Raw genomic sequence first — 21,569 nt, 5'->3', positions numbered from 1 at the left:
AACAAGCATAAACCCCATAAATAAAATATATTGATATAATAAAAGTTGAGTCACACTTTGCAGCGTTTCCTAACCTGGGCAACTTTGAGTTGCAACTTTAGTTCCCAGAATTCTTAGCAATGGCCATGCTGGCTGGGGAATTCTGGCAGTTGAAGTCCGTAGATCTTAAAGCCACTTAGATTGAGAAACACTGCTCTACCCTGACAGCGGGGACAGGCCGTAAAGAATGGACCTTACTTTTGAGGCACTCACGCTTCTCTGGCGAGATCAAATCCCTGCCCTATCCTGGGCTATCGTGCATCTGCAAGTAGTTGTAGTTGTATCTGCCTTCTTGCTGAACGTGCTGCAACTTTTGCAGTCTGCAGGAGGACGCATCCGGTGTCCTCCACCCCCACCAGCCACTATGTAAATATTTTGAGCGGAAGTTGGTGTTTTTCAAAGAGATCGGTTTCACCGCCGTTCACAACTCTGACCTCATCTGTTGAATTGCTGCAGGGGAGAAGTGGAAGCATCAACCCTAAAGAATAAAGCACAAGGGTCCCGAATACTGTTAGAGAACCCGAGGTGCATGCATTCCAAGTGCCTTCTCACAAAGGAAACAGAGCGCAGGTGAGAAGCGGAAGTATTTTTACAGAGCCAGGAGGACTACCTCTAAGTCTCACCATGCCTCCACTTCCGTCGGGTTTCCTCGTAGGCGACCCTGATTTTTCCTGTTCTCTTCATTGTGACTCCTCGTGGCAAAACTTGCAGGCACTCTGGGAAATGTAGTTTGTGTTAAGTTAGAGAGCGGCTGCGCTCCGCTAGATTTATGTTCTGATCTGTTTAGAAAGTAACGGGCGTAACCTCACAGGAAACCACGCCCTCATCCTTAGCAACAAGGCGTGGGCAGAAAAGAGGAATCTGCCGAGAGATTGCTTGTTGATTTACAATAGCTCCATTAGTTACCTTTCTTAGTAACTTAGTATAATATAAAAAGAATTTTATATTCTTTTTTCTTTTACTGTTGGTGAGTAGTAGTTCCCTCCCTCCCTCTCTCTCACACACTCACACACACACACACTCACACACACATACATAAACCTACTGTACAAGATCAGATAGTTCACAGAAAATGTGGAATGGAAGACGCAAGATTATAGAAAGAGATTATAAGATTATAACTTGGTTTTGGCTACAGGAAAGGCATTGACTGTTAATGTAACAGAGTGTGTATGCAGGCATGGAATGCGCTGGATTAGATCCTGCATGGAGGAGTTTCTAAATCCTTCTCCTGTAACCCTAGTGCATCCTCTCCAAAATTCTAGGAAGGATCACTTTGGTAGCTGCTGCCAGACACTTTATTATTATTATTTTTATGTCAAAGTGAAAATGCTAAAACAAGTGAAAGACACAAGAGGTGAAAAAGAAAAGAAGTGGACAATAATTTGCAATCTCAGTCCATTGCTATTCCAGCCAGGGCTTCTCAGACAAAACAGAAATCTCATACTCCTCATCACAGATTTTTTTGATCCTCAATCACGATTTCTGTGGAATGAAGCTTTTCTTTCCTAGCTTTCAGCCACCCATAAAGAAAGTCCCATGGGAACCAGATGGCGCTCATATTTCTTGACGCACAAAAAGCATTTGATAACTTAAATTGGCAATTTATGTTTCAACAACTACAGGAAATGGACTTTGGTGAAAACTTTATTAAAGCAATCCAAGCGATCTATAAGAAACAATCAGCAAAGATACTTATAAATGGAGACTATACAGAGAGCTTTGATATTAAAAAAGGCACAAGACAGAGATGTCCACTCTCATCCCTGCTATTTATTTTTACTCTGGAGGTATTGACTAGAAACATCAGGCAATACATAGAAATTAAAGGTCTTGAGATTAAAGACCAGAAATATAAATTACAGGCTTTCACGGATGATCTGGTCTTTATCTTAGAGGAGCCTTTGGAAACAGTCCCTAAACTTTTGCAGAAAATTGAGAAATTTGGAGAAGTGGCTGGATTGAAAATAAATAGGGAAAAAACTAAAAAAAATCTAACTAATAAACAGAAAACTCAACTCGCCAAAAAGACAAATCTTCAAATAGCTGAAAAAGTTAAATATTTAGGTGTCTCTCTTACGGCGAAATATTCATTACTAAAAGAAGATAACTATGAGAGACTAATAAAACAAATAAAAATTGACCTGGAAAAATGGGAAAATCTCCAACTATCATTGTTAGGAAGAATAGGGACTGTTAAAATGAACATTTTACCAAAGCTAATTTTTTTTATTTCAAATAGTTCCTGTAAAGCTGGGTAAGAAATTTGTTGACGATTTAAATACAATGATATTAAGATTTATATGGCAAAGAAAGAAAGCAAGAATTAAATGTAAACTTCTACAAGACTCAAAAGATAGAGGGGGTTTTAGACTTCTGGATTGGAGACTTTATTATCAAGCAGCTATTTTGCTTTGGCTTAAAGAATGGATTACTCTGAGAAATAAGTGAATTCTCTATTTAGAGGGATATGACCTTCAACTAGGCTAGCATGCCTTTTTATGGTACGAGAAAGCTAAAATACATAAGTACTTTCAAAACCATGCTATAAGAAATGTTTTACTCTCTGAATGGGAGAAAGTTAGACACAAAATGTATATGAAAATTCAACGATGAGTGGCTTTCAACGATGGAAGCATTTGCTTATCCGAATCTGATTAATTATGATAAACTTGTTAGTTATAAAGACATTTTGGACAAGGACGGAAAACTCAAAGACAGGCAAGCCCTTCAACAACAAGGTATTGATTTAATATGGTGGTCCTATTTGAAAATTTAAACAAGATATGAAAAAGACATAAAAATAATGGGATTTTATAAAGAGCTGACTCCACTTGATAAAATACTTTTAAAAACAGATGAACATTTGATTAAAAAGCTTTATAAATACTTAATAAATTGGAAGATGGAAGAAGAAGAAGTAAAAGAGACAATGATAGTATGGGCGAAGAACTTTGGACATTCTATAGAATTAGAAGACTGGCAAAAACTGGGATAAAAATATCAAACTTACTAAAGCAGTAACATACAAAGAAAACTTACCGTATATTCCAGCATATAGGGTGACCCGGCATATAATACAACCCCTGAGTTCGACGCAGAGTCGTATGCCTAGAAAGTCGTCTTATACGCCGGAAACTACCAGTATTTCTGGCATATAAGACGATTGACACCGAGTCACATGCCTAGAAAGTCGTCCTATATGCCAGAAACTACTTTATTTCTGGTGTATAAGATGACTCGGCGTATAAGACAACCCCTGAGTTCGGCGCCTGTTTCAACACTCTCAAAAGTTGTCTTATACGCCGGAATATATGATATATAAAATGTTTTATAGATGGCTTATGACACCAGTTCACTTAGTGAAAATGTTTAAAAATTTATCGGATACATGTTGGAAATGTAAGCAAAAACCGGGTACTTATTATCATGCCTGGTAGACATGTTCTATTGCAAAAAAATATTGGTCTAAGATTCATAGATGGTTAGAAAAGATGATGAAAATCCAGATAGAATTTAATCCGGAACTGTTCCTGTTAGGTATATTAAGACCTAATCATGGCAAAGAAAATGATTATTTAATATTACATGTATTAACAGCTGCAAGAATAGTATTTGCCCAATTTTGGAAAAATGAAAACCTACCAGATTATAATTTTGAAAATCCTAGATTGTGCAGAAATGGACAAATATTTATTTAAAAGCCATTCTGAGAGAGAAAACTGGTTGAAATCTTAGCATTTGGATGGTTCTTTTGTTGTGGTTTTCAGTTGCTCTGTCCTGCACCTGGATTGATAACTCATTTTTCTTTAACAATTAAATGAAACATTAAATTAAATTAAAGCCTTTGGAATAGGATTGCTCCCTCATTGATGATTAGGGGACTGGAGGCTAAAACATATAAGGAATGATGGCTGGAATTGGGTATGTCTAGTTTAACGAAGAGAAGGACGAGGGGGGACATGATAGCAGTATTCCAATATCTCGGGGGCTGCCACGAAGAAGAGGGAGTCAAGCTATTCTCCAAAGCGCCTGAAGGCAGGACAAGCAACGGAATGGAATAGAAACTAATCAAAGAGAGAAGCAACCTAGAACTAAGGAGAAATTTTCTGACAGTTAGAACAATTAATCAGTGGAACAACCTGCCTCCAGAAGCTATGAATGCTCCAACACTGGAAGAAGAGACTGGAGATTTTTTTTGTACAGTGAATCGCTGTATATCTGTTGTACAAAAACATCAGATGATCGCTATTAATGGATTGAATTGTGTTTTCAAATGTTCCTCCAGCTAGCTTCAGTACAGAACGCCGTACATAGGTGAATATGCATTGCTTATCTTCATGCGCGTTGCGCAGCAGCCTCTACCCATACAGTGGCGCGCCATTGGCCAGAATATGGGAGATATGGGAAAAAGACTGGAAATAAATTATTTGCATCGATATGTCCTGATGAAAATTTTAAAGAAAACAAAAAGTGTTTGCATAAATTGAAGAATTATTTCCTATGTTGTGATTGAGAAGTTATGTTGGGGGAGGGGGCGATGACAACTTCCTCATTGGCTCAAGGGGGCGATTCATTCAAAAAGGTTAAGAACCACTGGACTAGATGACGTCCAAGGTCCCTTCCAACTCTATTACTATTAGTATTTTTAATATTATTACCACCTACACTGTCCCTTCCAGTTCTGTGATTCTGCTCCTGATCTGGAAGGTCCCTTCCAGCTCTATTTTAAATTTGAATTTGCCTTCACTAATAACCAATATCAGCTCTGAACTGTTCCCAGGAACTCATTCCAGCTTCAGCAGCTGAAGCATCAAACCAGGAAAAAGAGAAAGAGGGGGAGGGAGCAAAAGACGTCATGCTCACCTTTTCCCCTCCAAGTCAAGAACCAGCCCATCTTAATCAGCAATAACATGATGGTTGTTCCACGTTGAGTATTTCACTGTCACGACTCCATGATGATAAGCCACCTTGGAAATACTTTTGGCAGATTGTGTCCTGCATACCTGAGATAGAAACCAAGTTCCATCAGGGATGTTTCAAAGGGATTCTCTGGGATATCCAAGGGCAGGGAATTGGGGGGAGCTGCCTGTTTATTTAGGAATGACTTTTTATTTGGAGAACAGCCCAATTCCCAATAACTGAGTGATTTACAAAAGAGAATAAAAGGGGAAACAATGTGTACACCTGGACAAAACACTTCTGCATTGCACACCAAAGCTCCCTGTGGCTCAACCACCTTCCTGTCCCCCCCCCCCAGCCCAGCCCATGAGCAAAGCCCCCTCCTCAAAGAGGTATGGAACATTTGTTGGGTGAGCCACAGAAATCTCTGGGTGATGCTGTTAGAGAAGGGAGGGGTCTGCAGCTCTCTTGGGGGCAACATGTAAGCAATGGACCATCCAATTCCAGTCCCTGCCTTGCTCCAGGTGCTAAAGAGGCTGGACCCCAATTAACCTTTCCCAGATCAGCCATTAATCACGTCAAACCCAACAGCACATATCTTCACAACCACCTTCAAGGCATTTTCTGAACAGAAATACAGACTGAGCTGGTTCTTTTTTTTAACTTTCCAGTGCTACATAGCATCTTTTGCATTTCCTGGTGGTCCTCCATCCAAGCCCCAACTAAGCCTAAACAAATTTCACTTCCCAGGTCAGCCAACAATGTCCAGGGCCAGACTGAGAATCACCTGGCTCACTGTCTGGGCGAGTCCCTGCAATAAATCTCAATGGCAAGGGAAGCCCTCACATTTGCACAGCCTGCTTACTTTGGCTAGTCTTCTGCCCGGTTAAGTTGGCCTCCAAAGAGCCTATTGAACAATGCCAGGGGTCTGGATGTGCAAAACCAGGAGTGGGGAAGCAGGTAGTGTGAACAGTCTCGGGTCCCAATGAATCCTCCTTTAGGTTGTTCTAGGCCAGAGGTGGGGAACGATGGCCCTTTTATGACTTCTGGATTTCTGCTCCCAGAACTCCATGAAATACCGAGAATTGTTCTGGACGGTTCATTGTAAATACTGTGCCCTGTTTGGGCCCCTCAAATTCTGTGCAGGAGAGGCAGAGAAGGACAAGGTGAATGATCAAATCCTCCCATTGCAGCAAAAAGTATTTAAGGGTATCTTTTTACCAAATAATTTCAATTTACTGTGAAATCAGTTGAAATTGGTGCAATTAAATGGCACGGACAGTTTATTGTTGCATAATGTATTGGGTATAAATTCTGATTTATGACTAACGCTCTTCTAAATAAAACAAAATGGTATGGACAAAATCACTGCTTGTAGCCTTTGTAGATTTTAAGCCTATATTTGATTCCATTTGAGAGAAATCTTGATGAATGTGGAGAATACATTAGAAAGGGATATCACTTTTTCTACTGCATCCAATTTACAAGAGTTTCATACATCTGGGGATGGCCTTACGTGGTGCTGACATATGGAAAACCTATATAGATTATATCAAAAATGAGATGGAGCTCTTTCACAGCCACAAAAAAAAGGCTGAATTAGCCTAGATTCAGCCATGTCACACTTGGTCCAATTAGGCACCAAGTGGGATGATCATTTAAAGGCAATTTATTAGTCTATTATAGCAAAGAGATTTCCCTGAATGAAAAGAGGGAATCTAGGACACAGAATCGGGTTTCATTTTATATGCCTTATAGTAGAAAAAGTACAAAACAAGACTTGATTGGATGGAACAAATCACCCTGTTCAGTTATGCCAGAGACATGGACAGCAACATCCCATAATATTAAACATAACCATTGAAATGTGCATTGCATTAAAAGAACGCTGATATGGGGAAAAGTGTCACGAGTCAAATGAGGCTGTTACTAAAAGGTACAATTTCAACCAAAGAGTTTCAGTTCGCCATTTAACACAATCATTCCCCAGCATCTAGTAGACAAATTGGGCCTTTTGGGCTTAAACACTCTGTGTAACTGGATTCTTGATTTTCTTACCAAAGGCTGCAATATGTGAAAGTTGGAACAAATACCCCTAATACCATTTTCTTGAGCAGTTTCTCCTCAGGGCTGCGTCCCACGTCCGCTGCTGTTCACCCTGTTGAGTCATGACTGTTGTGCTAGGTTTGCCACCAACCATATAGTGAAGTTCGCAGATGATACAACAGTAGCGGGCCTTATTCATGATGACGAGGGCGCTTAACGCAAGGAGGTTGAAGGGTTGGTGATCTGGCGTAAGGAAAACAGCCTAGTTTTAAATACCGTAAAAAACATAGAAATCATTGTCGATTTCAGAAAAGGCAGGCACAGCCACATTTCTCTGTGCATTAATGATTCACCTGTGGAGATGATTACCAGCATCAAATTCCTGGGTGTGCTGCTAATGAGTAACATTACATAGCCCTTGAAAAAGTGTGTAAAATTATTCAAATTCCACTATTTGGCATCACAGACGAGCACAATCATTAAACAGAGTATAGCAATAAAGGGAATAATAAAATGGTGCTGTGCATAAGTTTACTTACTCCTGAGAATATAATATTCACTCATGTCGACAAAGGTTGAGATGGCAATGAAGGGTAAGAGTTCACACCTGTCTTACTGAGCTGTACTTAGGTCTGTGATAAACATTCAAGTAGCATTTTAGTGCAGTATTGCAGGCAGACTGTCCACAGCCTGGAATTTGATTCTGAGAGCGCTCAAGCCTTGACTCAGCCATCCATTCTTTTTTTTTTTTATTTAAAAAGTTTTATTAAAAGTTACAAAATAAACCCATTTACCCTTCCCCCCAACTTCCCGGAGCCAAATACAGGGTATTTCAAACATATTAAACATAATCTAATTAAGTTAACAAATATATTAATCATAAGCTAAACAAGTTTAACAATTTATACAACAATTAAAATCATACTTAAACCTTAACTCCCTTTAAACCTTAATAACATATCATAAACAAATCAAAAAATATGGAACGCTTCATGAATTTGCGTGTCATCCTTGCGCAGGGGCCATGCTAATCTTCTCTGTATCGTTCCAATTTTAGTATATGTGCTGCCGAAGCGAGCACAGCCATCCATCCTTCTAAGGATGGTAAAAGGAGGACCCAGATTGTTGGTGGCAATATGCAAATAATGTTTACCTTATAAATCTCCCAGAGTGCATTGTAAAGCATATGGGGTGGCATATAAGCCTAAATGCTATTGTTATTTCAGTGGCACCATTGTGACTGAAGGTTTTTCCACACTCAGGCATATTTAGCATTTTTTCCCCATGTGAATTCTTTGATGTCGATAGAGGTGTCCACAAACAATAAAGGTCTTTCCACACTCAAGATATTTGTATTGTTTTTCTCCCGAGTGGATTGAGGCTGATAAAGACTTCCCTTCCCACAGAAACTCTTTCCACGCATTTATATGATTTCTCTCCTGAATGGAATCTTTGATGTCTGTAAAGGTTTCCCCTCTGACTACAGCTACTTCCACACTCCCGACATTTATATGCTTTTTCTCCTCTGTGAATGCTTTGATGTTTATGGAAATCTTGACTTTCAGTAAAGCTCTTTCCACACTGGAGGCATTTACAGGTAGTCCCCCAGATACGAGAGTTCATTGAGCCACTTTTCACAAAAACGATTAAATTAATTCAGGAAGGGTACTTACATTAAAAATTCAGAATTGCGACCAAAAAGGTCTGTCTAGCCATGTGACTTGGTTTCAATCACTAATGCTGTGGCAGCCATTTTTATCTCTGATTTTCCTTGGCTGTTTGGGGCTACAAGAAGTTGGCAGGATTTGGGGTTTTTTTTTGTCCATGGCAACATGGCCAAACAAGTGCTGAGCCGGCTCCAGTTTTTGCTTTTGCTAGCTGAAGATGCTTGAGCTGGCTAGCAGCTGTTATTTTTTTTAAAAAAGGTAACTGCAATGGTTCTAAGCTAAATTGGCATTTATAGGGTTTCTCCATGTGGATTCTTTGATGTGAATAAAGGTTGCTACTCTGACTGAAGCTCTTTCCACACTCCAGACATTTATGCGGTTTTTCTCCTGTGTGGATCCTTTGATGTATATAAAGGATGCTCCTCTGACTGAAACTCTTTCCACACTCCAGGCATTTATAAGGTTTTTCTCCTGTGTGGATCCTTTGATGTACATAAAGACTTCCGCTCACACTGAAGCTCTTTCCACACTCCAAGCATTTATATTGTTTTTCTCCTGTGTGGATCCTTTGATGCTTATAAAGACTTCCGCTCACACTGAAGCTCTTTCCACACTCCAGGCATTTATGTGGTTTTTCTCCTGAGTGGATCTTTTGATGTGTATAAAGGTTGCTCCTGTGATTGAAACTCTTTCCACACTCCAGGCATTTATGCGGTTTCTCTCCTGAGTGGATCCTTTCATGTATATAAAGATGTCCCCTCTGACTGACGCTCTTTCCACATTCCAGGCATTTATGTGGTTTTTCTCCTGAGTGGATTCTTTGATGTATATAAAGTTTGCTCATTATGTGGTTTCTCTCCTGAGTGGATCCTTTCATGTATATAAAGGTGTCCCCTCTAACTGAAGCTCTTTCCACATTCCAGGCATTTATGTGGTTTTTCTCCTGAGTGGATTTTTTGATGTATATAAAAGCTGGTTTTTCTTCTGTGTGGATTCTTAGATGGTTTACAAGAACTGTATTTGTTTTGAAAGATTTTCCACATTCTGCGCATTCATATTTCTCTCCTCCCTCCTGGATTCTCTGGGGGTTCCCGAGTCTTCCGCCTGTCCCCAAGGACCCTCCGCCCTCCAGGCCCGTCTCGGAGTCTCCGCCCGTTTCCTGCTCCCCGCTTCTCCCTCCAGGCGTCCTTCTTTCCCGCAGTCCCCCTCGGCTCATCCCTTCCGGGCTTTCCCCGCCGTCTCCTCCCGGGGCTGCTCCGCGGGGCCTCATCTCCTCTCGGGCGGCGCTTCCTTCCTTCCTTCCTCCGCCGGGCTCGCCCGTCCACCTGCAGGGGCGAAGGGAGAGGAGGAGAGGCGGGTCACGGCTCCGTCCCTTCCCCGGAGAGGAGTCCCAGACCCGCCCGGGGAGGAAGGCCGAAGCCTCCACCTCTCAGTGAGACTTTCCAGGCAGGCCTCCCTCCCAGCGCCCGTCCCGCCAGACCAGGCCTCGGGCTCCCCCCTCCCTCCGCCAGAGCCCCCCTCGACTGCGACTCCCAGCATCCCATGCGCCCTACCTGGGTCCGAGCCCGCCCGTGGATGAACCAATTAGGGCAGTTCAGTTCTATTCGTTCCCGGAAGTGGAGGCGGGACTTCGCTGCGAGGTCTCTTCCTGGTTGCTCTTCCTCTTTCCTTTGAATGGACCGCCCGAGGAATCCTTCTGCCAATCGCTGCCCTGCCCAGAGCGCCCAATCTACGTCTTCCCCCGATCCATCATCATGTGGCGCCTCTCAGTGAGACTTTCCGGGCAGGTCTCCCTCCCAGCTCCCGTCCCGCCAGGCCAGGCCTCGGGCTCCCCCTTCCCCCCCGGGGTTCCCTTCTCCGCCAGAGAATCTCTCGGACTGCGACTCCCAGCATCTCCTGCGCCTTACTTGGATTGCGAGCCAGCCCGCGGCCGAATCAATCAGACGCCTACGTTCCATTCGTTTCCGGAAGTGGAGGCGGGACTTCGCTGCGAGACCTTTGCCTGTAACCGGTAGCTCTTCCTCTTTTGAATGGAGCGCCCCGAGGAGTCCTCCTGCCAATCACTGCCCTCCCCAGAGCGAGCAATCCGCGTCCTGCTTCCTTCCAACCATGAGCCACATAGCGCCTGCGCAGTAGCGAAGGTTCTTTCTCGGCAAGGGGGTGGGGCAAGGGGCACCCCTTGAAGTCTTCTCCCACTTCGCCCCCCCCCCCCCCCCGCATCCAGGCCGGCGGAGCTGAGGGGCCCCCTCCACCCTCCCCATACTGGAGGTGTCTCCCTAGGCAGGGCGGGGGGGCGCTTCCTTTCTCCTTCCCCCTGGGGGGCTCCGGCCAGGCCCTCCCGCGGGCCCCAGGCAGCCCCTCTTCCGGGCGGGGGGGGGGGTCGGAGCAGGTGAGGAGAAGGGCGGGGGGGGAGGTGAGAGCAGCCTTCCCATATCTGGATGGCGCCCGAAGAGGAGGGGGCCCAGCTCTTCCCTGAAGTCGGGAGGGAAACTGGCCGGGGAAGGAAGGAGAGATCTCCTGATAGGGAGAACTGTTAACCGGTGGAACTACCTGCCTCCAGAATGCTCCAACACTGGAGGTTTTAAAGAAGAGACTGGACAGCCATTTGTCTGAAATGATATAGGGTCTCCTGCGTGAGCACGTGGATAGACTAGATGACCTCCAAGATCCCTTCCAACTCTATTAGTATTAAGATTATTACCACCTACACTGTCCCTTCCAGCTCTGTGAGTCTCCTCCTGATCTCGAAGGTCCCTTCCAGCTCTATTTTAAATTTGAATTTGCCTTCACTAATAACCAATATCAGCTCTGAACTGTTCCCAGGAACTCATTCCAGCTTCAGCAGCTGAAGCATCAAACCAGGAAAAAGAGAAAGAGAGGGGGAGGGAGCAAAAGACGTCATGCTCACTTTTTCCCCTCCAAGTCAAGAACCAGCCCATCTTAATCAGTAATAACATGATGGTTGTTCCACGTTGAGCATTTCACTGTCATGACTCCATGATGATAAGCCACCTTGGAAATACTTTTGGCAGATTGTGTCCTGCATACCTGAGATAGAAACCAAGTTCCATCAGAGATGTTTCAAAGGGATTCTCTGGGATATCCAAGGGCAGGGAATTGGGGGGAGCTGCCTGTTTATTTAGGAATGACTTCTTTTATTTGGAGAGCAGCCCAATGCCCAATGACTATGAGAAGAATAAAAGGGGAACGAATGTTTACATCTGAGAAAAACACTTACTGCATTGCACACCAAAGCTCCCTGTGGCTCAACCACCTGCCTGCCCCTCCCAGCCCAGGAGCAAAGCCCCCTCCTCAAAGAGGTATGGGAGGCATGGAAATTTGCTGCTTGAGGCACAGAAATCTTTGGGTGATGCTATTAGAGAGGGGAGGGGTCTGCAGCTCTCTTGGGAGCAACATGTAAGCAATGGGCCATCACTGCCTTTCCAATTCCAGTCCCTGCCCTGCTTCAGGTGCTAAAGAGGCTGGACCTGAATTAACCTTTTCCCAGATCAGCTATTAATCAACTGAGCAGACAAACCATCCTCAAGTCAAACCCAACAGCCCATGTCTTCACAAGCACCTTAGAGGCATTTTCTGAACAGCGATATAGACTGAGCTGGTTCTTTTTTTTAATTTTCCAGTGCTAGACAACATCTCTTGCATCTCCTAATGGTCCCCCATCCAACTGCCAACTGAGCCTAAACAATCTTTACAAATCATCCAGAATTGTCCAGGTACAGACTGAGAGTTACCTGCCTGGAGATGGCTCCCTGTGGACGCTACCTGGGCGAGTCCCTGCAATAAGCCTCAATGGAAAGGGAAGCTCTCACATTTATACAGCCTGCTCAGTTTGGCTACTCTTATGCCAAGTTAAGTTGGCTTCCAAAGAGCGTGTTGAAGCAGGCAAGGGGTCTGGATGTGCAAACCCAGGAGTGGGGAGCAGGTTGGGTCATGCTGGGTCCTCCTTTAGGTTGTTCTAGGCCAGAGGTGGGGAATGATGGCCCTTTTATGACTTCTGGACTTCAGCTCCCAGAACTCCTGAGCCCGCATGGACAGTATTTGGCTGCATCAGCTATTCTGGGAGTCGAAGTCCAGGAGCCATAAAAGGGGCATCCTTCCAAGTGCTCACCCACTTCATTCCTTTCCTTTCCCCGTCTTCGCCACAGCTGCAAACAATAAAACAGCGACCTCTTTCCACAGCTTCTGTTTCTTCTGCCCAGCACAAGCATGGTACCGGCCAGTGCTTCCCTAGATCCGGGAGGGGATGAAGGCTGCTCCACTTGCACTGCCCCCCCTGGGCATCCCTGCAGCTCCAGCCTTCAGGACCCCTGGCCCTTTCCTCACACCTCCCAGCAACAGCGGCGAGCATCACTTTGAGGGGCACCACTGCCGTCTTTGTTGTGGGTGACATGGTGGCTTTTTCCAGCCCTTAAAGTACCTCCGAGCAGCAGCTCTGCTATTGACCATCAGGGGACAGCAAAGGACGGGTCTTGGTGCCACCTGCCAGTCCTCGGGAGCGCTGCAGACCAGAGATGCTCTACCCCAGGTTTCTTTTGGAGGAGGTGGGGCACTGTGTGGCCCTAGATCAGTGGTTCTTCACCTGGGCGATACTGCTCTCCAGGGTGCAATTTCATTGTTCAGTGGGGCGATGGAACAAAAATGGGCAACGCGGGGGCAAAGGAACGAAAAGGGGGCGATATGGGGGCGATGGAGTGAGATGTTTTGGGGACACTTGAGACTTTCGTACAGTGAATGGCTGTATATCTGTTGTACAAAAACACCAGATTGCTCGCTATTAGTGGATTGAATTGTTATCAAAGGTTCCTCCAGCTAGCTTCAGTACAGAACATCGTACATATGTGAATACGCATCGCTTATCTTCATGCACGTTGAGCAGTAGCCTCTACCCATACAGTGGTGCACCATTGCCCAGAATGGGCAGTGATGGAGGGGGGGAGCGCTTCTTTCAAAACATCGCATGCTGAATGGCTATCCCTTGTGATGTCAGCTGTAATGTTGAAGATCTCTGAGCGCGGTGATTTAAGAATGCGATTAACAAAAATGGTTCCACACATTAAGAAATTGGCATCAGTTCACCAAGCACAAGGTAGCCATTGATATTCTTTTTTTTTGCTTTTTGTGTACATATATTTTTTGTTAATAATTGTCTATGCTTTTATCATTGTATTTGCTTGCGTTGGATTTCACGTTCCCGTTTGAGTTTTCAGTTTTGTTTTCGAATTTTTGTTGTGCTCTGTAATACATTTTGTGTGTCTTTGTATTGCACTTTTTTAGCGTGCACTCCAGTTCGATATTATATTTTCTTTGTGTCTTTTTAAAACTTTTTACAGTGTGCGTGACTATATATACTTTCCTTGAATCTTAATTTAGTTTCAGAGTTTTCGTCTTGAAATTCTTAGTTCCTGCATTGCGGTTTGTTCTTATGCCCTTTTTATATTTCTTTTTGCGTCTTAAATTTCACTTGTAATTCAGTCATTAAATGTGATGGGTGGCACCAAAATTTTTCACACAGTTGAGGTATGGGAAAAAGACTGGAAATAAATTATTTGCATCAATATGTCCTGATGACAATCTTAAAGAAAACCCAAAAAGTGTTTGCATAAATTGAAGAATTATTTCCTATGTTGTGATTGAGAGGTTATGTTGGGGGAGGGGGGCGATGACAACTTCCTCATTGGCTCAAGGGGGCAATTCATTCAAAAAGATTAAGAACCACTGGATTAGAAGATCCCTTCCAACTCTACTATTACTACTACTACTACTACTACTACTACTACTACTACTACTACTACTATTACTACTGACAGAATATGGAGCATTGTAAAGTGGGTGTGCAGAATCCAATTGAGATCTAAATTTGGGGAAACTTAGGAATTCAGGAATGGGTATATTGTTGTTGGCATATCTGTTCACCTTATACAGCAAATATGGAACAGAGCATGGAAAGAATTGTTACCTAAAATCAATATTGGATCTTTAAATATTAACATTTTGAGATATGGAAACCACACTACTCTGTTAGTGAAAAGTTAAAGATAATTAAAAGGTATTACTATAAAATAAAAATTGGAAAATATGGGTTAATGTTAAATATGAAGATGACAATCTCATCTTGCATGTTTATTGAGTTTGCAATAGATGTTAGAGGGGTAAATGTGGAGTTTTATTTTCACAGGCTGAAAGATAAAGGCAGATTCAGTTTGGAAAAGGGAGGTGAGAAAGATGGCATGTTACAAAACATAATAAATCATGTATTGCAAAGTAGTAAATTATTTGAAAGACCCAACCTTGGCTCTTGTTTGAAGGCACCTCTCAAAATTCTGTATGAATCAACAGCTGCTACCAAGAACACCCGAGCAAGATCACAGTCAGTCAAAAATAATTGTATTAGAATTGATTGCAATGAACTTTCTCAGATAGTTTCCCTAGTTCAGTCAGCCAATACTTTCCACAAATGCAGAAAAGGGAGAAAATAGGATTAAAGGCTATTTTTACTTATCTTATTTCTAAGAAGTGTATTTCTTAGTGTCTGGTTAGTTAATAGCACTGGCTATTAACTGTAATAGCTCATAATTTATAACAAAGACGTTACTATCAATAGTGGTGTAACTTTTTGCTTCTTCTGGATAAGATAAAATTCAGATTAATGGGATTTTAGAGGGAAAGAAGGATGGAAATATATATTTGTGCCTTCAGGTCAGCATTGATAGCTGGTGACTGTCTGGACAAGTCATCACAGTTTTCTCAACAGCCTTTTCAGAAATGATTTGCCATTGCTTTCTATCTAGGGTTAAGAAAGAGTGACTGGCTCAAGCTGGCTTTGTGCCTGAGGTAGGACTAGAAGTCACAATCTCCCAATTAGTACCATGATGCCTTAACCACTATACCAAACTGGCTCTCAAACATAGAAAATAATGTGTCCATGTTCCTCCTATAAACGCTGATGTCACGCATGAGGAAATTGCCCCAATGCCCACCTTCAACAAAGATCTGGATTTTAATGTTACTAAATGTTGAATTAACTACCCCAGTTGGCTAAGGTGGTGATACTAACCTACTTCTTTAGAGAATAAATTCTATCAAATTGAGTGAAGTTTTTAAAAATAAAAATATAAAGGCTTCCCTTGCAAAGCTTCCAGGTCTACTCAATGTGTCACAACATTTCAATCTGTGTTATTTTTCTCTTTCTGCCGTGATCTGTTATGGAAACTGGAACAGAATGCAAGTCTATACATTTTTATCATGATCGCTATTGTATTTAGTCATTCTCTGTGCTGCTCAGATAAAATCTGAATTATATTTTATCTAGTCTTAGCTCAGTTTGATATAGCTCAGTTTGTGTGAGAGGTTCTTGGTTATGTAATGTTTCCTTAAAGAACTACAATCCCCTGTACCTACTTTAGTGCTTATTGTGTGTTTCTAAGTCAGTGCTAGACAATAATAAATGAGGCAAATTACATGTCAGGATGTGTTAGTGATAACTGTTTTCCATTAGAAACAGAAACAGTGAAATTTTCCAGCACAACAGCAGTACTATTTTCCCCTCGCCTTCCTCTGTGGGCCAACAATAAATTCTGCCTCATGCTGACCACTGGCTTAGTTCCTGAAAATACCCAGTGATCTAATAACATCCTATTAGCAGCTCTTGAAATGACCTAGACACTAAAGAGGGGTTGGTTGACCTAGAGGAGACCTAACCTTTAACTTACTCTTTTCTTGTCTCTGTGTCCAAAAAAGATTTTCATATATGACTTGAGTCTGACCCAGAAGTTATTACAGGGTGTAGGATATTTTGTGCAAATAAGGAAGGGCAGGGTCCACAAGATGAATCACTAAAACATCCATTATCCTAAGGAAAAACTTTTATGGGTGGATGTACAATGATAACTGCCCTTCCAAGGCAAAAGCATGCTCTTCTTAACTACCCACCACTATTAGACAACCAAAATAAAAGTGCGACCTTAGATATTGATGAAAGAGCATTTAAAACCACACCTGTAGACCAAATCTTTTAGGAGCGACCAGGAAATAAGTGAAAATAATTTTAGGAACTTATACAGGACATAAATGAAAAGAGAAACACTTGTTATAGTGGCAGGAAATATGATTTTATAATAATTTATTTTTTGGCAAAGCAAGGCAGTTGAACTTCCTGAATGTGTGTGGTTTTAGATAAGGTAAAAATCCTAAGGATGGTTTCTCTCCTTTCAGTTCCCACTGAGAATATTTCCAAGGGAAATCTAGCATGGACCACTTGGAATGTATTTTTTTGAATCTAAATGTGTCTTAAGTTGAAACTTTTGAAAACCAGGAGCCAAGTTTATAAACAAATGACATGGAGCCCTAGGAAAATTTAAAATATTTGGCTTCTTTTGGGAGAGGGGATTTTTCAAAAGAAGCATAAAATAGACAGAAATATAGTAAATACCTATTGGCAACATGATTTTATCCTGTTTTTTTAAAAAACATTAGCATGTTATACATAATATTTTCTGGCTCATTTTCAATATTCATGGAATATTCAATATTCATGGAATAGAAGGCATATTATTTGTTTCCATCCAGTTTCAAGCCTGTTATTAATTATTAATTATTTCAATTATGTTGGGAACAAGAGGAAGACGAGAGCCAGTTTGGTGTTGTGGTTAAGGCATCAGGTTACAAACTGGGAGTCTATGAGTTCTAGTCCCATTTTAGGAATAAAACCAGCTAGGTCACTTTGGGCCAGGCTTATTATTCTGAACAGTATAGCTCTATGTAACCCTAACTAGTGAGCATGTATCAGTATGTTAGAATATCTGGCAGTTATTGGGTTAAATGGTGGGTTTGTTGATGGATTAGTGGGAGGAGTTTCTAAAGGGCATTGGGAGACTTCCTGGACACAAGACAGATTGGAATGTCTTTCTCAAAGTCAGAATACTTATCCCAAGTCTTAGAAAGGAGTTAATGGCAAACCACTTCTGAAAACCTTGTAAGTAAAAATGCAGAGACTTGTACAGTTAATCAAAGAGAATGAAACACAATTTGAATAGTAAGGGGGAAAAAAGATGATACTATAGCTTTGTTTGGTCTGCAGGGTCTTCCAGGGGCTGTAGATGTCATCCACGAAGGTATCCTTCTTGAGTAGTCTGAGATAGATTTAAGACATATTCTTATACTTCTTCAAGAGAAGGTTTCGGGAGTTAATGCTGGGAAATATTTGATTGATATCATGATCTTTGGCTTATTATAGTCTTCAAGGTTCTTGACATTGACTAAAAGATAATTAAAACAACAACAACCTTGCAGCCCTTGCTGTTAAAATGTTGCCCATTTTTTATTAGAAAAGACAGTTTTAGTTTTGAATGCCTTAGGCAAGAAAACCTTTTTTAAAAAACATTATTTCCCCCAATATTGTGTTTTCATTCTTTTAGTACTTCCATTCCTTGACTCCATGTAATGGCATACATACAGGTACAGTATGTCTATACACATACAATTATATATACAAAGCTGGTGGAAGACATTTTGCTGCTTGAAGGGAAGACTTGAGTATGTCTTCTCCCTCTTTTAATCTTAAGTGAATTGGCTTGAGAGTTGAATCGTGCTTCAGAAATGGTGCTCCCACAGCAACCTCCCCTGACCTCTAGTCAGGGAATACAGTTTAGGCCGTAGGGTAATTCTATTCTAGGCTGGCTGCTACCATGATGTCTGGGATCAGTGCTTCTCAACTTTGATACTTTTAAAATGTATGGACCTCAACTCCCAGAATTCTCCAGCCAATATGAATTGTGGGAATTGAAGTCCATATAGCTTAAAGTTTTGCAAGGTTGCAAAACACTGCTCTAGATATTGCCTCCTGGTGTCTCACAGTATGTTATATGGAACAATCAGCTCCGATTCCTTTAAAGTACAAATCAAAACTATAGATACTATTGGTGATACTGAACTAGGTGGAACACTTGTGATCTTATACATGTTACTGAATTATCCCTCACAGAATCCTTCGCAATTAGTCATGCTGCCTGAGGTACTAGGAGTTTAGTCAGCAGCATCTGGAAAGCCACTTGTTTTAAGCCCTTCTTTATGGTTTAATAATGCTTTAAAATTAATTATTTAGAGAATTTATTTTAAGAAACTTCTTCCTGAAAATTGACCCAGAATAATAAGAACAGCCAGCAATGTCAATTGCATCCACAATGTTTAAAAGGTATTGCCTTGTTCTACTGTGGAAAATCTTACATGAGTGATCATTAGATATATGTCTGATACAGACCTGACATAAGGTGTCCAAATATGACATCTTGCGATACTGATAACTGGTGAACCTTCCTTGCTGTCTTGAAATGTGAACATTTTCTGAACCACAAAAGGACATGTCAGTACTTGGCTTTTTTTAAAAAAATATGGTCTTAAGTTGACAGTGCTCACAATGATAGGTGTGATGCTTTCCTTTCATTTTCTTCTAAATTATTGTTTGGATATAGCCCTTTTGAAAAAAACAGAAGCAAACTAAATCTCCAAACAAGTAACTCTTGGCATAAACAAACATTAATTTTACAGTTTTGTCCAGAATTTCAAAAGACATACTTTGATGAATCAGCAAAGCTGCCATCTATTAAAGCAAGATTCTCAATTATCTTACATCATGGCCCATGTTTAATTATACAAAAAAAACACCCCACAGTACTCTTTATAGAACAGACAGTGGATATCAAAGTATAACATATAAGCTCTACGATTCAACTGAAAAACAAACTGAAATCTTTTAAGGGAAAAATAACAATAAAAATGTACAATAACATGATTGCATAAGTGTGCACTCCCTCTTATAACTAGGCATGTGGCTGTGCACAGAATTAACTAATCATATTCTAATTGTTAAATAGTAGTCAGTACTCACCTGCCATCAATTATAGTGATTCTAATCAAGCCCATATAAAGTTCAGCTATTCTATTAGGATTTGTCTGACATTTAGTCACTTGCCTTATATAGCAGAAGCTATGGTCTGGAAATTGCTTACAAAGCAATCTCATAGAAGATATCAATGAGGAGAAGGGTACAAAGAAATTTCCAAGTCATTAGATATACCATGGAATACAGTGAAGACAGTAATGAACAAGTGAAGAACTAATGGCACAACAATATTATCAAGAACCGGATGTCCCTCCAAAATTGATGAAACAAACAAGATGAAAACTAGTTTGAGAGGCTACCAAGAGGCCTACAGCAACATTAAATAAACTGCAGGAATTTCTGGCAAGTATTGATTGTGACATGTGACAACAATCTTCCATATTCTTCATGTCTGAGCTGTAAGGTAAGGCTACAAGGCAAGCCTTTTCTTACACACAAAAAAAGCATTCAAACCCCACTATATTTTGCAAAATCCTACATCAAGCGTGACAAAAGCATATGGGGAAATGTGCTTTGGTCTGATGAGACCACATTGAACTTTTTGGGCATAATTCCAAAAAGTATATTTGTTGCTAATGTAACACTGTGCATTACCAAATGTACACTATACCCACAGTGAAGCATAATGGTGGCAGCATTATGCTTTGGGGTTGCTTTTCTTCAGCTAGAACTGGGGCTGTAGTCAAGATGGAAGAAATTATGAACAGTTCCCAATATCACTAAATTTTGGCAGAAACCCTTCAGGTTTCTGCTAAACTGCTGAAGATGAAGAGAAATTTCAGCTTTCAATAAGACAATGACCCAAAGCATACGTTCAAATCAATAAAAAAATGGCTTCACCAGAAGAAGATCAAAGTTTTGGAATGGCCCAGCCAGAGCCCAGATCTAAATCTATTTGAAAAGCTGTGGGATGATCTGAAGAGGGATGTGCATAGGAGATATGCACAGGAGATCACGTGAAGTGTTAATACCACTTTACAATGCCTCGGTAAGGCTGCACTTGGAATACTGCATACAGTTTTGGTCACTACGATGTAAAAAAGATGTTGAGACTCTAGAAAGAGTACACAGAAGAGCAACAAAGATAATCAGGGGAGTGGAGGCTAAAGCATATAAAGAACGGTTGCTGGAATTGGGTATGTCTAGTTTAATGAAGAGAAGGACGAGGGGGGACATGATAGCAGTGCTCCAATATCTCAGGGGCTGCCACAAAGAAGAGGGAGTCAAGCTGTTCTCCAAAGTGCTTAAAGGCAGGAAAAGAAGCAATGGATGGAAACTAATCAGAGAGAGAAGCAATCTGGAACTAAGGAGAAATTTCCTGACAGAACACTTAAAACAGTGGAACAACCTGCCTCCAGAAGCTGTGAATGCTCCAACACTGGAAGTTTTTAAGAAGCGACTGGACAGCCATGTGTCTGAAATGGTATAGGGTTTCCTGCCTCAGTAGGGGGTTGCACTGACCTCCAAGGTCCCTTCCAACCAATATTATTGTTATTGTTGCTGTTGTTGTTGTTGTTGTTGTTATTATTATTATTATTATTATTATTATTATTATTATTATTATTATTATTCAATGTGCAGTGCGATAGGTTCCTAACCCAAAGGACTGGATGTGGTTATAAAATCAAAACATACTTCAGCAGCCTATTATTTTAAGGGTGTGTACATTTATGCAATCATGTTATTGTATTTCTCCCTGCCTCCCCAAAAAGATTTTAGTTTGTTTTTCAAATGAATTGCACAGCTTTTATGTTATGTTAAAGGTGGAAAAAAATTCTGAAGTGATTTAGCTTGGTCTGATTTTTTTATATCTCAAAAACCTGGCATTTTAACAGGGGTGTGTAGACTTTCTATAACCACTGTATGTATATCCAGGTTGATTGTATTGGGGAGTGATGGTCTGATTCTGCAGGAACAGGCTGCTGTCCTTGTACAATAAGACAGAAATAACTTGAAAAGGAAATGAGATCAAAGGTGAGCCTTTCACCCATTTTAAT

At 41.3% G+C, this 21,569-nt stretch overlaps 1 non-coding gene across 1 annotated transcript; it reads right to left on the bottom strand.

The window, feature by feature from the left end:
- Positions 1 to 7,961: 7,961 nt before the first annotated feature.
- LOC120302819 lies at positions 7,962 to 8,068 on the bottom strand. Its single transcript, XR_005555233.1, has one exon. It is a non-coding gene; the product is annotated as a U6 spliceosomal RNA (small nuclear RNA).
- Between the last annotated feature and the right edge of the window lie 13,501 nt (positions 8,069 to 21,569).

Source organism: Crotalus tigris, unplaced genomic scaffold (genome assembly GCF_016545835.1).
Source record: "Crotalus tigris isolate CLP2741 ecotype Arizona unplaced genomic scaffold, ASM1654583v1 scf7180000024437.13266115, whole genome shotgun sequence".
Lineage (NCBI taxonomy): Eukaryota > Metazoa > Chordata > Lepidosauria > Squamata > Viperidae > Crotalus > Crotalus tigris.
Note: the sequence above shows the minus strand (reverse complement) of the source record. Positions and strands in the feature narration are given on the sequence as shown.